The following is a 14,267-nucleotide window of genomic DNA, read 5'->3' as shown; positions in this document are numbered from 1 at the left end:
TTATTTCGAGTGACTAACAAGGTCACAGGTGCTCAAAAATGAAATGCATGAATGGCTAACCACTGCAAGGAGATTTTTCTGAAGTCATCCTTTCAAGTCACCCCCTGAGATTATGTTACAGAAGATGTTGAGTCTAATTTAGAGGTTAATCCAAAATCATAAGTGTATTAGTTAAATTCTTACTAAGTCATTTGCTTTTAATTTGTATGGAAAATTTATATCTTAGTTACTATGCAATAGAGAAATGTAGCAAGACAATATACATTTAAAAAGTTTACTAGAGTCTATTTTTTGTTTCTTTTTTATTTGTTGTTTGTTTTGTTTCTCAAATTCCACATGAGAATGAAATCAAATGGTATTTGTTTTTCTTTGTTCTTATTTCACTTAGCATTATACCCTGTAGATCCATCCATGTTGTTGCAAATGGCAAGATCTTATTCTTTTTTTATGACTGAGTAATATTCCATTGTGTATATATAACACATCTTCTTTACCCATTCATCTATGGATGGATACTTAGGTTGCTTCCATATCTTGGTTATTGTAAATAATGCTGCAATAAACATATGGGCTCATACATCTTTTTGAATTAGTGTTTTCATTTTCTTTGGGTAAATATCCAGTAGTGGAATTACTGAGTCATATGGTAGTAATTCTATTTTTAATTTTTTGAGGAACCTCAGTACTGTTTTCCACAGTGGCTACACCAATTTTCATTCCCATCAACAGTGCATGAGAGTTTCTTTTTTTCCACATCCTCACCAACACTTCTTATTTCTTGTCTTTTGTGGTAATAACCATTCAGGAGGGTATAAAGTGACATCTCACTGTGGTTTTGATTTATATTTCCCTGATGATTAGTGATGTTGAGCATCTTTCCATGTATCTGTGGCCATTTATATGTCTTCTTTGGAAAAAAAGTTTTATTCAGGTCCTTGGCCCATTTTAAAATTGGATGATTTGTTGTTTTTTGTTTTTTGGTGTTGAGTTGTATAAGTTCTTTATATATTTTGGATATTAATCCCTTATTGGACGTATCATTTGCAAATAGCTTTTCCCATGCATTAGGTTGCCTTGTCATTTTGTTGATGGTTTTATTCACTGTGCAAAAGTTTTTTATTTTGGTATGGTCTCAATAGTTTAATTTTTTTTATTCCCTTTACCTAATGAGACATATCTAGAAAAATGTTTCTATGACTCATATCAAATAAATTACTCTCCATGTGTTTTTCTAGGAGTTTTATGGTTTCAGATCTCACATTTAGGTCTTTAATCCATTTTGAGTTTATTTTTGTGTATGGTATGAAAACAACAACAACAAAATAGACTCTGAAATACAGAGAACAAACCTAGTGTTTGTCAGAGGGGAGGTCACCAGGGGGAATGGGTGAAATAGATAAAGGGGATAGTAGGCTTATTGTGATGAGCACTGAGTAATGTATAGATTTGTTGAATTATTATATTGCACACCTGAATCTAACACTGTATGTTCATTATACTTCATTTAAAAAAAAATCCACTAGAAATAAAACAAGCCAGGCCTGTTAGCTTATTTTACCTTATTTTTGTTGTTTCAGTGAAGTAAAACCAAGACACAAACATTCCATAATTTCCTTTTTTATGGCATAAAAACATTCCAAAATGATATTTTATGTATTTTAAATCATCAAAATTTTTACTTTTCTAGTTTTCTAGTGTGCTGTACTTTTTCTTCTTAAAAGTTATAGAGTATATTGAAAGCAAATGTCAACAATATGCATGCATAATATCATTATATACCCTTAAGGGATATGGTAAAAGTTCAACAAGTCTCCATAGTTCATTGAACAAGTCACTAACAAAGAGGTAAAATAGCATTTTTCTTCCAGGTCTAATTATGATGCCAGTGTCCATTCAACTACCTTTAATTATCAAGAAGGGGCATAATTAATAGTGGGAAGTCTTCCCACCAATAGCTGCACACATAAAGTAAAACTACAAGATGAGAAACTGGTTTAGATAGTCACACAATTAAATTACTGTGAACTGAAATACTGCTTTATGAGTTTATTGCTTTGGTTTTGATATTTGCCTAAAAATATGTAAGAAAGCTTTCAGGGATAATTTTAAAATTAATTATAACAATAAGAACTTTGGAAAAGATGTAAAATTCTCTTAAACGTAGTAAGATTCCTAATCTAGCATTATACAGGAAGGAACATGTCCTTCAGTTGGAGTGAAACAGAACAAAACAAAACAAACAGTCTTGATGTTAGTATTTTATTTTGTGAAATCTTAGAAACAGTATTTCAGAGTAATTAACTAAGTGCCTTGGCCAAATTCCTCATTGCATTCTTAGCAAATTTAATAAAAAAAATTTCAGATAGTAATATTTAATCAGTTTTCTAGAAGTCTTTGTTTTAGGCCCTGTAGCACATGAAAATGATTATACATCTCATATTGAGTACTTATATATTTCTACTACTAAATATTAGTTGTTCTAACTGCATTATAAAATGGAAGTTATAATTTCTAAACACCAAGGCCTATTATAAAGTTTGCATGAGATGAATCGTTGAAAGTATTCAGCACATTATTTGGGAAATAACAAATCCTTGATGAATGTTATATAATAATTATATTAAAATACATGGGAAATAATTAATTATGAAGAGCCTGCCTCCACTAATAATACATTAGAGTAAGTATAAGTACTTTAAGTTTTAGTTACATGTATAAATGTCTCTTCAAGTCATGGGATATAGAATTCTCCTTTTTCACCTAAATTGGCTATATAAAATAATTTTCTTATCTACCAGCTGTGATCATCATTTTTTAGAGAGGGAAAAAAAAAAAAACTAGAATGGTATTTGCTTTCCTAACAAGACAACTATTGCATTGATAAAGGTACATTTGGAAAACTTAATCTCAGGAAACAAACTGAGGGTTGCTGGAGTGGTGGGCGGTGGGACGGTTGGGGTGGCTGGGTGATAGACATTGGGGAGGGTATGTGCTATGGTGAGCGCTGTGAATTGTGTAAGACTGTTGAATCACAGACCTGTACCTCTGAAACAAATAATACATTATATGTTAAAAAAAAAAAAAAAAAAAGAAGATAGCAGGAGGGGAAGAATGAAGGGGGGGAATCGGAGGGGGGACCAACCATGAGAGACTATGGACGCTGAGAAACAAACTGAGGGTTTTAGAAGGGGGTGGGGGGATGGGTTAGCCTGGTGATGGGTATTAAAGAGGGAACGTTCTGCATGGAGCACTGGGTGTTATATGCAAACAATGAATCATGGAACACTACATCAAAAGCTAATGATGTAATGTATGGTGATCAACATAATTAAAAAAATAAATAAAATAGGAAATAAAAAATAACTATTCCCTTCTCATTTTTATGAATACACTAGTCTCATTAGGTATGTACTATTGTATTTCTTTGAATAATTCAGGGACTAACAAAAGAACATCTGTGAATCAAAGTACTACCACTTAAAATTTAAATTCGCAGAAAAAAACAGCATATTAACTACCACCAATATCATAGAATTAGCCAATTATGAAAATGATCATCCTCGTTTAACAAAGTCAATTGGAGATATTACAAGGATGTTGTCCAAGGTCACTGTGACTGACAAGTGAAATGTACAGTCTGCTTTTTTGATTCAATTTTGTTGCTAATTGATACATTTCAATGGATAATACAGTAACTACCTGGTACTAGACTTAATTTCTTAAATGCTTTGAAAGAATATTTCAGGGGCGCCTGGGTGGCTCAGTTGTTAAGCGTCTGCCCTTGGCTCAGGTCATGATCCCAGGGTCTTGGGATCGAGCCCCACATCGGGCTCCCTGCTCTGCGGGAAGCCTGCTTCTCCCTCTACCTCTCCCACTCCCCCTGCTTGTGTTCCTGCTCTCGCTGTGTCTCTCCCTGTAAAATAAATAAAATCTTTAAAAAAAAAAAAAAGGAAAGAATATTTCAAACACTTTACAAACATTTAATTATTTGTCTATTTTTCATATTTTTTTCAACACTGTAATTTACCTATGTTTGGAAACTGCATTTGCCTTGTTTACTGCTGTATACAGGGCAATAATGCCGGGATGCAATAGGTGGTCTGTAAATATCTGTTAATAGACAAATCAGTCTTGAAACATGAAGCAAGACTAAGCAGCTGCTTCTGTAACACTGAGTTTGGAGTTTTTTGAAGACCTAAAAAAATTCCCTTAAAAAAATCCTTTATTGAGTATGTACAGAGAAATGCGCTAGTTACAATGGGGGATGTAGACTATGAATTGAAGTTTATACTTTGCCCCCAGGAGTTTACAATACAGTAGGTGAACTAACAAACAATAGTAAATTACACATACATTATGAGAAGTAAAAATAAGTATAAGGGCATAAAAATCAGTAGTGATTAGAATAATCAAGAATAGTTCTGGAAGATTAAGTAAATGGGTGTGTCAGTGGTGATAAAGAGAAAGTTGTGCAGACAAAAACTTAATGGAAGCAAGATCAACTTGATGTGGTCCCAGACTGGATGTACAGGCAAGAAAGGTTGAAAGAGAGAGATAGGTGATACCAGACTGGATGGAGGGAGGGAGAGGGCGAGAAAATGAGAATGACAGCAAAGATAGTTATGTTTTTAGGGAAAAAAATGAGTAAGAAAAGGGATGCAAAGGAGAAGCTGGTTTGAATGCAAATGGTAAATGATGCATTTAAGATAACATGTTAGGGTTATTTTCTAGGATCCTGTTTTAGCTGAGTGCATTAGTAACAATTTTGCTGCTACAATATAAAGTGGTTAGGGGAACATTGAGGAATGTGTAGGTAAAAGGCTAGATAATTGAGATTTATTTTAGTGAAGAGTAAGCTTTCATATTAGTACCATGAAGAATGTGATGCTGTTAAGTTCATTATAGTGTTGCCAATTATCTGATAATTTACTGGTAAATGTGACAATTTGACCTACATTTAATAGTAAGTGATAAATCTTAAGTAGGTGATAATTTTGCTCCCTTATGTCAATATTTGAATATATCATGAAGTATATGTTTAAGTACTGATACAAAATTATAGGTTAGCTCCTACTATGCTTCAGGCACTTACTAGGGGCAGAGCAAAGTCAGGAGTAAAATTAAGTTTACAATTTGAGGGAGAAGTAGATACATATTTAATACCGTGCAATCCAATATTTTAAGTGCTTCACCACTGATATAAACAAATTACCTGGACTGGACACAGGACAGAGTGGCATTTCTCCTGGATTGAAGGAGGATTCAGAAATCTCCAGAAAGGAGATTTCACTTGAAATGTGCCTTAAGCAAAGATCAGTGTTACAACAGACAGAAAAAATAAAAAGGCAAGGAGAATAAAATTGGGGGAGGAGAGTATAGAAAGATCATGAATAAATTATCAGAAGAATTAACATATATCATTTGTTTTATGAATGGTATATATCTCAAAAGAGCTTACATATTAGAAATAGAAAAGTTGGAAGGGAAAAGAGATTTCAGCTGAGCTTTGCACTGCATTGTACATTGTGTTTCTCAATAGGTAAAAGTGAATTATTGAGTAGAAAGGGATAAATAGTAATAGCAACCCTTGGACTTCCAGTAGGCAATAGAAAAAACGCTTACCTCTTTGTGCCTAAGCAGTAGATTCCACCAGTCTGGATATCAGTGTGGGGCTTTTCCAGAAAAAGGGTCATGTTCAGAGAGCCTAGATAACTTTGAAATTAAATTTGGGGTGGTACTTTTAGGGGTACCATATAGCAGAAAGTAGTAAATCAGCATGGTGTTGCAACCTAAAGAACCAATTTTAAAAAGCAAGTGAAGACATATACAAGGCAATACCCACACATACCTACACATATGTATTTTTATATATACATATTCACCCATATACATCTGTAGACACAGACGTACATACACATATAAATGGACAAAGGTGCATGTTTTATATGCAGATTTATTGTACTCTCTTAAAGTTTCCATATTATTCCATGGCATGGTATAACAAAATGATTTCATTATTTCTTTATGGAGCATTTTTTCCATTTTTTTGGACTTACAATGAATAATATAATAAACATCTTCATACATATAACCTTGCCTACACTGATCTTGTACCTAGTAAATATTCTACTATTTACTCATTTTTAAAAAAGTCTCATTCTCTCATTCTCTTAGATTTGGGTAGGTATTAATGTTGCTAGCAATTAATAACATCTTTTTCTTTCTAGTACTTATAATTTTAATTCGAAATTTAATACATTTGAAAAGCTATGTAAGGTAAATTTGGGAACAAATGTCTTTGTAATGATAATACTTTTAATAGAAATGCCTTTAGGAATGAATCATTCTGTGTATTTGCTGTAGATTTCTAATAGATGATATTTAACATGAATTAAGAAATATTCCTTCTATTTTAAACTTATTCACTTTCAAAAAATCAAGAATAGCTCTTCAGTATTAATGTGTTTATATTTTTTATGCATCAAATGAAATGATTGTAAGGTTATTTTTCCTCTTTTGTTCTCTTTAACAGATTGAATTCTATTAATAAAGTTCCAGGTACTGACTCATACCTTAATTCCTGGAATAATCTCTAATTTATATTTGTGTCTTATTAATTTAATATTCTATGATACAAATCTTACTGATACTTGTATCTGTGTAATTTGTATTTTACATGAGTGTTTGTATGCTCCTATGCATTTCCTCTGAACTTTATTTCTCTAAAACAAATACAGATTTTTCTATTATTCTATATTCCAGCTTAATAACATGGATATTAAAATTTTCACCTCTACTAATATCTGGTCTTCATACCATTTATGTCATGTACCCATATTTTCTATTTCTAAGTTAGTTTAGGTGACTGATGCATTCTTAAAAATCTGTTAACTTAATTTCTCTCATTTAATCTAGATTGCTAAATTTATTGGTGTGAATTTACACGTTTTTCCCAATTACTTTTTTAAAAAGCAGCATTTATGGTTTTATGATGGCAATATTCCCAAACAAGTTATTCACACTCATGGACTTGTACGGCTCTTCAAAAGCTCTTATTAATTTCCCCTAATGGCACATTAATAATTCACCTAGCTCAGTCGATTAATTTAAGTCAGAAGGCAAATGCTATTTTTTCAAATAAAATATCAATGTTATATTTTGGAGTCAAATTGAAATTTTACTTTTTTTTTTTTTTTAAAGACAAAATAAGAGACGATAAAAAGACTTGCATTTGCAACCTTGGACCATACTCCGGTTCCTGAGGGATACACATATTCTCCCTTCAAATTAGAAGTATGAAAGAAGAACATTTTGTGAAGCAAGGGGAAAACAATTTGGATGGAGATACAAAAATGTCAGGCTTGATATCATTTCTCGTCCCCTCAGCTATAACAGACATTATTAATCAATGAATTCACTAGGTATCCCTGATGTAACCTGTAAGTGATTACCATTAGCAAGAGCAATGGAATCTTACTCTTGGACAGAAAATCAAGAAAGTTAGTTTCAAGATTCTACCGTGATCTTGAACACCACTTTAATCTTGGGCAAATCACTCACTTAGAGATTCTTCATCTATAGCAAGAGGCCATTCAAAGTTCCACTGGAATTTGGTGGGTAGTCTCACTGGGCTACTGTAGGAGGCTATGATAAAGCAGTAGAAGCATCAGACATCTAAATAGAATTATCATCACCAAAATTGCATAAAATCTAACTAAGGAATATCCTTTAGATGCTTTTACCACCAGTTCTTCAAGTGTTAATGTGTATTTTTTTTTAATTTTTGGAGAGAAAAATGATAAATACATGTGAAGGAATTTAAGATGCCCACAGACCTCATCCAAAATCAAATTCGTAGTCAGGCAAGAATGCTAAAAACAACAAAAAACACATAAATAAAAACCCCAGTAAGACTGAAGTATATAGGTAAAGTTAGAAGACAAAGCATGACATGGCATTATTCTGTCCTAAATTACAAGATATATCAAGTACATTCTCTTTTATTGTAGCTTTTTCTGAATAGCTTTCTTTTATTCCTTGCAGTCCCTGCAGTATTATCACAGGTTCTCTATAATCATAGTATTGTGGCAATCTATGATGATTATAATTTTTACCTGGGATTTCAATATTATGTTTTGATGATTTTCTTATCCTGGTGGAATTTTCTAAAATATTTGTTTAAATTGCTTCCTTTTTTTAAGTTTAAAAACTAGAAACAGAAAATAGCTACATTGCAATATCTGGGTTAATATAACATGTAGGTACCATATTCTTTAACATTAACTATTAAAGAATAATAAAGCTCCAGAGGGGGAAAGACTCACTAAAAATAGATGGGATTTAAAATTATATTTTCAGCCTGTTAATTTATCATATGGAGTAAAAATAAGCCATAGGTAGGAAATGGAAACTCTACCAAATACCTCTGTGTTGCAGTAAACTTAATTATACAGCACACCATAAAATGACAGTAATATTAGAGAGGAAAAGTAGCAATTTCAGATGTGCAATAACTGCTTTTTACAGGGATAGAAATTACATCAAGCACATATACCTATTCAGTCTAATACTGTTTTCTAGTGAGAGCCAGTGGGATTCACAGTCAAGGGGAGGGAAAGATTTAACTAAGAAATCTGCTTAGTTCAGAAAAGGCTTGACTACAAAAACCACTGAATGTAAGTGTTTTCATTTGCTAATACATAATAGGTATCTAATATAAAAATTCACATTTAATCTTTAAATGTATGTGTACACATGTAATTGTAATAGCTTCAATCAAAACCATTATTAACGGATGAATTCTTGGCTCTTAAAGGGGCTCTGAAATGCTTTTTATTACGTCTGTTCTATGTGTATATCACCTAGAATAACTTTATGAGGATAGCATCCTATTATGAATTTAATTGAATGAATCTTAATGCTTCTAAAGAGGCTCTTATATAATCATGCCAAAAATCTTTCATTTAAAAATTCAAAAGATTGTTACTGACATCCTGTTTTAAATTGAAAAGAGTATTATTGACTTTCTGCCTTCTATTATTATTTTCCTTAATTTAAGGGAAATTAACATAATATCTTTCTTGGTGTGTTTGTATTAGGTTTTTTGTTATTAATTAGTGTACCAATCATGACCTTGCTTGATATCTGTGCCTAAAGGTTTCTATAAAGAAGATTTCTTGCCACACAAACCTTGTTTAGAACGATAGCTCTGCCACGTACTATCCGTGTGACCTCAGGGGAATTCTCTAAAATTGAATCTATTTCCTCATCTATAAAATTGGTGTATTAATCTTCACAGATTTTATAATTGTTATCCAGAGTAGAAATAATGCATGTACAGTTGTTGCTACATTGCTAAGCAAATAGTAGGTTGATAAAGTACCGATAGCTGTTACTTCTTTTATCGTCATATACATGGTGTGATACACACTTGACAGGAGTTCTAATTTCAGTTTTAAATTTCTCTTTTGACCTTGGGCAAAATCAACGCTTTCAGGGAATTAATAATATCACTTATGTTCGTCAGATTATTGCAAAACCTCCAGATTCTATTAAAACATGTGCCTTGCTACGTTTGTCAGATAATTATTATCTCACATAAAAAATAAATTAAAAGTGGGGCACCTGGGTGGCTCAGTCGGTTAAGCGTCTGCCTTCGGCTCAGGTCATGATCACAGGGTCCTGGGATAGAGCCCCGCATCGGGCTCCGTGCTCGGTGGGAAGCCTGCTTCTCCCTCTCCCACCCCGCCTGCTTGTGTCCCTCTCTGGCTGTCTCTCTCTCTGTCAAATAAATAAATAAAATCTTTAAAAAATAAATTAATTAATTAAAAGTGACAGAATTGTGTTTCAAAAAACAGAAGTATGACTGTGGCATAAAAATATCACAGATTACTAAGTAGAAGTTTTACCTGACTGAAAACATAAAATGCATGCCTTTAAGGCTAAAGGAATTGGAAAGGGGGATTTTTTAAAAGGAAAGTGATTGTTAGAATACCCTAATTTTGTGCTCATGGAGTTAAAAAGAGTAATGGAGAGATAGTTTAGGAGGAATGGGCCCAAAGTTAGCTTTGATAGAACACAGTGAAATGTGTCCTGATAATCCTGAAGGAGGCATTGGTGAATGGATAAATTCTTCCAGTGTCATTGACAATAGGTTTTCATCAGCTGGGGCAAAAATTCTATCCCTACTTGTTTGTTAATGCCTAAAATTATTTTATCAGGTGTCCAAGTTTTTTGTTATACAACTAGAGGGTGAAAAAGCTCTATGCTTTTTTTTTTGCAATTTACAAAGAAATTTAATATGGTAATTGATTAGTCATGAGAGAAGGGGAGATGTTGCTAAGCTTGAGGAAATCCATCTCTTTACCCCAGTTTGCTAGTTAAATGGAAAATATGGTAGCAGTGACAGTGGAATCTGTCAGCTATTTTATGCTTCATTTACATTGTATAAAACACACATCATAGTTGATTGTCAGCATGAATATGGACTGTGCTTTTCAAAAGCTGCATTCGTCGCCTTTTTATTTTTTTATTATTTTTTATCTTATGTTAATCACAAAAACTTTTTTTAACATATAATGTATTATTTGTTTCAGAGGTACAGGTCTGTGATTCAACAGTCTTGCACAATTCACAACACTCACCATAGCACATACCGTCCCCAATGTCTATCACCCAGCTGCCCCATCCCTCCCACCCCCCACCACTCCAGCAACCCTCAGTTTGTTTCCTGAGATTAAGAATTCCTCATATCAGTGAGATCATATGATACATGTCTTTCTCTGATTGACTTACTTCGCTCAGCATAATACCCTCCAGTTCCATCCACGTCATTGCAAATGGCAAGATTTCATTCCATTTGATGGCTGCATAATATTCCATTGCATATATATACCACATCTTCTTTATCGATTCATCTGTCAGTGGACATCTTGGCTCTTTCCATAGTTTGGCTATTGTGGACATTGCTGCTATAAACATCAGGGTGCACGTACCCCTTCAGATCCCTACATTTGTATCTTTGGGGTAAATACCGAGGAGTGCAATTGCTGGATCATAGGGTAGCTCTATTTTCAACTTTTTGAGGAACCTCCATACTGTTTTCCAGAGTGGCTGCACCAGCTTGCATTCCCAACAACAATGGAGGAGGGTTCCCCTTTCTCCCCATCCCCGCCAACATCTGTCATTTCTTGACTTGTTAATTTTAGCCATTCTGACTGGTGTGAGGTGGTATTTCATTGAGGTTTTGATTTGGATTTCCCTGATGCCAAGCGATGTTGAGCACTTTTTCATGTGTCTGTTGTCCATTTGGATGTCTTCTTTGGAAAAATGTCTGTTCATGCCTTCTGCCCATTTCTTGATTGGATCATTTGTTCTTTGGGTGTTGAGTTTGATAAGTTCTTTATAGATTTTGGATACTAGCCCTTTATCTGATATGTCATTTGCAAATATCTTCTCCCATTCTGTTGGTTGCCTTTGGTTTTGTTGACTGTTTCTTTTGCTGTGCAAAAGCTTTTTATCTTGATGAAGTCCCAATAGTTCATTTTTGCCCTTGTTTCCCTTGCCTTTGGTGATGTTTCTAGGAAGAAGTTGCTGTGGCTGAGGTGGAAGAGGTTGCTGCCTGTGTTTTCCTCTAGGATTTTGATGGACTCCTATCTCACATTTAGGTCTTTCAACCATTTTGAGTCTGTTTTTGTGTGTGGTGTAAGGAAATGGACCAGTTTCATTCTTCTGCATGTGGCTGTCCAATTTTCCCAACACCATTTGTTGAAGAGACTGTCTTTTTTTCCATTGGACATTGTTTCCTGCTTTGTCAAAGATTAGTTGACCATAGAGTTGAGGGTCCATTTCTGGGTTCTCTATTCTGTTCCATTGATCTATGTGTCTACTTTTGTGCCAGTACCATACTGTCTTGATGAATACAGTGTTGTAATAGAGCTTGAAGTCTGGAATTGCGATGCCACCAGCTTTGCTTTTCTTTTTCAACATTCCTCTGGCTATTCGGGGTCTTTTCTGGTTCCATACAAATTTTAGGATTATTTGTTCCATTTCTTTGAAAAAAGTGGATGGTATTTTGATAAGGATTGCATTAAATGTGTAGATTGCTCTAGGTAGCATTGACATCTTCACAATATTTGTTCTTCCAGTCCATGAGCATGGAACGTTTTTCCATTTCTTTGTGTCTTCCTCAATTTCTTTTATGAGTATTTTATAGTTTTCTGAGTACAGATCCTTTGCCTCTTTGATTAGATTTATTCCTAGGTATCTTATGGTTTTGGGTGCAATTGTAAATGGGATCGACTCCTTAATTCTCTTTCTTCTGTCTTGTTGTTGGTGTATAGGAATGCCACTGATTTCTGTGCATTGATTTTATATCCTGACACTTGACTGAATTCCTGTATGAGTTCTAGCAGTTTTGGGGTGGAGTCTTTTGGGTTTTCCACATAAAGTATTATTTCATCTGCAAAGAGTGAGAGTTTGACTTCTTCTCTACCGATTCGGATGCCTTTTATTTCTTTTTGTTGTCTGATTGCTGAGGCTAGGACTTCTAATACTGTGTTGAACAGAGTGGTGATAGTGGACATCCCTGCCGCATTCCTGACTTTAGGAGGAAAGCTCTCAGTTTTTCCCCATTGAGAATGATTATTCGCTGTGGGTTTTTCATAGATGGCTTTTATGATATTGAGGTACATACCCTCTATCTCTATACTCTGAAGAGTTTTGATCAAGAAAGGATGCTGTACTTTGTCAAATGCTTTTTCTGCATCTATTGAGAGGATCATATGGTTCTTGTTCTTTCTTTTGTTAATGTATTGTATCACATTGATTGATTTGTGGATGTTGAACTAACCTTGCAGCCCAGGGATAAATCCCACTTGGTGGTGGTGAATAATCCTTTTAATGTACTGTTGGATCCTATTGGCTAGTATTTTGGTGAGAATTTTTGCATCCATGTTCATCAGGGATATTGGTCTGTAATTCTCCTTTTTGATGGGGTCTTTGTCTGGTTTTGGGATCAAGGTAATGGTGGCCTCATAAAACGAGTTTGGAAGTTTTCCTTCCATTACTATTTTTTGGAATAGTTTCAGAAGAATAGGTATTAATTATTCTTTTAATGTTTGGTAGAATTCCCTTGGGAAGCCATCTGGTCCTTGGCTTTTGTTTGTTGGGAGATTTTTGATGCCTGCTTCAATATCCTTAGTGGTTATAGGTCTGTACAGGTTTTCTATTTCTTCTTGGTTCAGTTTTGGTAGTTGATACATCTCTAGGAATGCATCCATTTCTTCCAGGTTATCTAATTTGCTGGCATAGAGTTGCTCATAATATGTTCTTATAATTGTTTGTATTTCTTTGGTGTTGGTTGTGATCTCTCCTCTTTCATTCATGATTTTCTTTAGTGGGGTCCTTTCTCTTTTCTTTTTGATAAGTCTGGCCAGTGGTTTATCAATCTTGTTAATTCTTTCAAAGAACCAGCTCCTAGTTTTGTTGATCTGTTCTACTGTTCTTTTGGTTTCTATTTCATTGATTTTGGCTCTGATCTTTATTATTGCTCTTCTCCTGCTGGGTTTAGGCTTTATTTGCTGTTCTTTCTCCAGCTCCTTGAGGTGTAGGGTTAGGTTGTGTATTTGAGACCTTTCTTGTTTCTTGAGAAGGCTTGTATTGCTGTATACTTTCCTCTTAGGACTGCCTTTGCTGCATCCCAAAGATTTTGAACAGTTGTGTTTTCATTTTCATTTGTTTCCATTAATTTTTTTAACTCTTCTTTAATTTCCTGGTTGACCCATTCATTCTTTAGTAGGATACTCTTTAGCCTCCATGTATTTGAGTTCTTTCTGACTTTCCTCTTGTGATTGAGTTCTAGTTTCAAAGCATTGTGGTCTGAAAATAGGCAGGGAATGATCCCAATCTTTTGGTACCAGTTGAGACCTGATTTATGACCTAGGATGTGATCTATTTTGGAGAATGTTCCATGGGCACTAGAGAAGAATGTGTATTCTGTTGCTTTGGGATGGAATGTTCTGATATATCTGTGAAGTCCATTTGGTCCAGTGTGTCATTTAAAGTCTTTATTTCCTTGTTGATCTTTTGCTTAGATGATCTGTCCATTTCAGTGAGGGGGGTGTTAAAGTCCCCCACTATTATTGTATTGTTGTTGATGAGTTTCTTTGCTTTTGTTATTAATTGGCTTATGTAATTTGCTGCTCCCATGTTAGGGGCATAGATATTTACAATTGTAAGATCTTCTTGTTGGATAGACCCTTTAAGTA

The sequence above is a fragment of the Mirounga angustirostris genome, unplaced genomic scaffold (genome assembly GCF_029215605.1).
Source record: "Mirounga angustirostris isolate CCGP_5_RB_7025 unplaced genomic scaffold, mMirAng1.0.hap1 SCAF_7, whole genome shotgun sequence".
NCBI classification, from domain to species: domain Eukaryota; kingdom Metazoa; phylum Chordata; class Mammalia; order Carnivora; family Phocidae; genus Mirounga; species Mirounga angustirostris.
Note: the sequence above shows the minus strand (reverse complement) of the source record.